This window comes from Notamacropus eugenii, chromosome 1, assembly GCF_028372415.1.
Source record: "Notamacropus eugenii isolate mMacEug1 chromosome 1, mMacEug1.pri_v2, whole genome shotgun sequence".
In the NCBI taxonomy this organism is placed as follows: Eukaryota; Metazoa; Chordata; class Mammalia; order Diprotodontia; family Macropodidae; genus Notamacropus; species Notamacropus eugenii.
In genome coordinates, this window is record NC_092872.1 from 247,595,008 (window position 1) to 247,598,454 (window position 3,447).

Below are 3,447 nucleotides of genomic sequence, written 5' to 3' on the forward strand. Positions count from 1 at the left end.
AAAATCAATTTATGGACAACCTATAGGAATAATCTAAGTGATCTCACAATTATTACATATAAACAGAAAGATAGATAGATAGAGAGAGAGAGAGGAAGAGAGAGAGAGAGATACAGAGACAGAGAGACAGAGAAACAGAGACACATAGAGATAGAGACAGAGACAGACTGAGAGACAGACAGAGAGTGACAGAGAGACAAAGAGAGGCAATTCTGGTCAAGTGACTTGCCTATGATCACACAGCTAGTAACTGTCAAGTGTTTGAGGCTAGATTTGAACTCAGATTCTACTGTCTCCATCATCAGTGCTCTGTCCACCATAAACCTAGCTAACCTTTTATCTATTCAAAATATTAAACATCTTTTGCTATGATTTTTCCATCTTTCAATTCTGTTGAAATGTTGCTTCACATTTATCATCCATGCTGTCTTTTTCACTTTTATTTTATCCTACTTAGAGTATGATAATAGGCTCCACTCAGGTTTGCAGAAGTAACTCTTGGGGAGCAGACGTGGAAACAACTTGGACCAGTACAACAGTTGCTCAAAATTTTTGTCCACAAATAAAAGCTCAAGTATCAGTCATCTTGGAAGTTCTTTAGACAACTTATTTAATATTTTATTTTCCTTACAGAAATAAATATTTGGTACTTCACTGCTTGCAATCTTTTGGCTGTAATCCATTAACAATATATATTAACATATATAATAAATACATATTTATTAACATAAATTATAATTTGGCTATAATCATAATACATATGGTTAATCCTGAAACATAAGGTGATATGTCCTACATGACTAGCCTTGGAATGAGAAAGAAATAGATTCATGTCCTGATTCTAATATTTTCTGTCTATGTAACCACAGGCAAATCTCTTTAACTCTCACTATCTGAGGCTGCTCTTTAAGATTAAAAGTTACATACAAGTTCCAGAATTCTATCAGTGGAAAGAGATTTTATGCCTTGAATGTAAAATGTCCACCTTTAGCGTACATCAGTGAAATCAGAATTCCAAACACAAACTTGGAAACAAAAGGCCTGGAAAACCAGGCACCCATCCCAGGGAAGATATCTAGAAAAATGCTGATTTAGCAAGAACTTTTATTACTTCTAAATAAAATAGATTCTGACCTATACAAGCATTCTTAGCAGTTTGAGTATAATTTCATTTAATATTGTCTAGTGTGCAATTTTGTGAAAAGATTTTTAAAAGTTTAAAAGCCTATTTTCTCCAACACCTACTCAGACTACTTAGGTACTGTTTCTTCTCTTACAGAAACTACATTTCCATTGCCAAGATAGTTCAGTCTTATGGAAGGGTTTAGGATTCCCTTTATCTGTTAAGATTTTTGGCTTGACTGATCACTCACAAACCACACCATATATATCTTACCTTCCCCAGTCATCTTATAGGTCATCATAGCTTAGCTGAAGGATACCCAATGTAATTAACTTAATTAATTACCCAATGTAATTAACTTAACTTTTTCTTACTACGAAGCATTTCAATTTATCTATTCTTTTTTTTTGAGGGGTAGTGGCTTTTGGCTTTTACATGTAAATGTCCTAGTCAAATCCCCACAAGATTTGGGATTAAAAGACTTGAGTTTGAAACTTGTGGCTGATGATTAGTAGCCATGTGATCCTGGCTTCTTTGAACCTTCAATTCCTCTTCTGTAAAATGGGGTTCAGGCTTAGTACCCTCTAAAGTTTTTTCCAGGACTAAATCTATAATTCTATGCAAATGGGAGAGATGGGAAGGATATTATTTGTACCAACCTCAGAGATCATTTTTTTTATTCTGTCATCCTTAGAAGAGAGTAAGGTGGGATGAAATTAACCCTGTACTTAGAGTCCAAGAACTTTTTTTCAAATCCTAGATCTTCTATTACCTGCACGTGTTACTTTGAGCAAGTCATCTGTACTCCGATATACTTTGAAACAAAACAGAATATTGATTCAATTTCTCTGCATTTTCTAATAGGTACTCATTTCAAGAAGCAGGCATTTTTCTTCTCCCAAGAGCCTGCATCTAAATCTTTCCCTGATAAGGCATTCTGGTAAGCTTGGCCCAGTGAAGTCCCTGTTATTATTTCTCAGTACAATTTACTATTTCTCTAATCATTTGCAGGCTTTCCAAGTAATAAACATTTAATCATCTAATTCACTGTCATAATATATACCTCTTAGAACCATAAGATTAAGATGTGGGAGAGAGCTTAGAGATCGTCCAGTCAAACCTTCTTATTGAATAGCAAAGGAAATGGAGACTCAGTGCCATTTCAATGACTCATCCAAGGTCATATAGTAAGTAAGTGAAAGAGACATGATTTCAACCTATGTCTTTAATCTCCAAATATAAGGTTCTTTCCCTTCTATTAACTCATTTTTCCTGTTTCAACATGTAACATTCATGTAGTATTGTCCTTACCTGTTAACAATCCTCTCCCACGTCTAATTGCTTACACATTATACCACATTTATGTATTCTTTTCTCTGCTTCTTGTAGATGATAAAACTTCATAGTATGCCTATCTCTGATTATTCTTCTTAGGTCCTGACTTGCTGCAAAACATTTCAAGTTCATGCATTTATTTATTTTGATTTTTGATATTATTTTCTCGAAGGCACATTATTGACTATGTTTCACACTTGTTCAATACATACCTGAACTACTTTGTCTTCTCTGTTTCTTCCATCCTTTCTCGTTGGTATCATCATTTCTCTTCATTTTTGGCCCTTCATTAGACCAAAAATGTCTACTAATCTTCTGCATTCAAGACCTTGTACTTTTCATATTTTCATTTGTCAAGAAAAAATGTTTTTTGAAAGATAGATGTATAACACTTTGCCTATGAATCAGTGCATTTGCATTTAGATATGAAATGCCAGTATATTCCAGGATACATTTGGTCACAAAAATGCTAAATTTTAATTCAATCATGTATCCTTTCACATGGTCAGGGATCATTAACTTGAGAAACTGTGACTTGGCATTAAAAGAAGAATATCATTATGTTGCTGACAAGTCCTTAAAAAATTTGCATGTAGCCATTCAGGGGTTTAGGGACAAAACATCCCAAAAGGATTAATTACAGAAAATTGTCATTTGGCTGTGTTTAACTGAAGACTAGCGAAGTTATTTGTGCAGAAGACACTGGATATTCACCTCTAAGAATTCCTGCTTTCATAAATGACCATTCTTATTCCATTGATCTCTACATCTAGAGCTGCACCTCTCTTTTTAATATTCTTATGTTTAATTTTGTACTATGTTATTTCATATTGATTTTGAATTTTTGTTATTATACATATATCATTTACCACTTGATAATTTGCTAAAGCATAAATTCCATGGGTGCAGGCATTATATCACAATTGTTTCCTTTTTGTCCAATTATGTAGTATGTGGCAGCTGCATAATCAGTGGAAACTGTGCCTGAT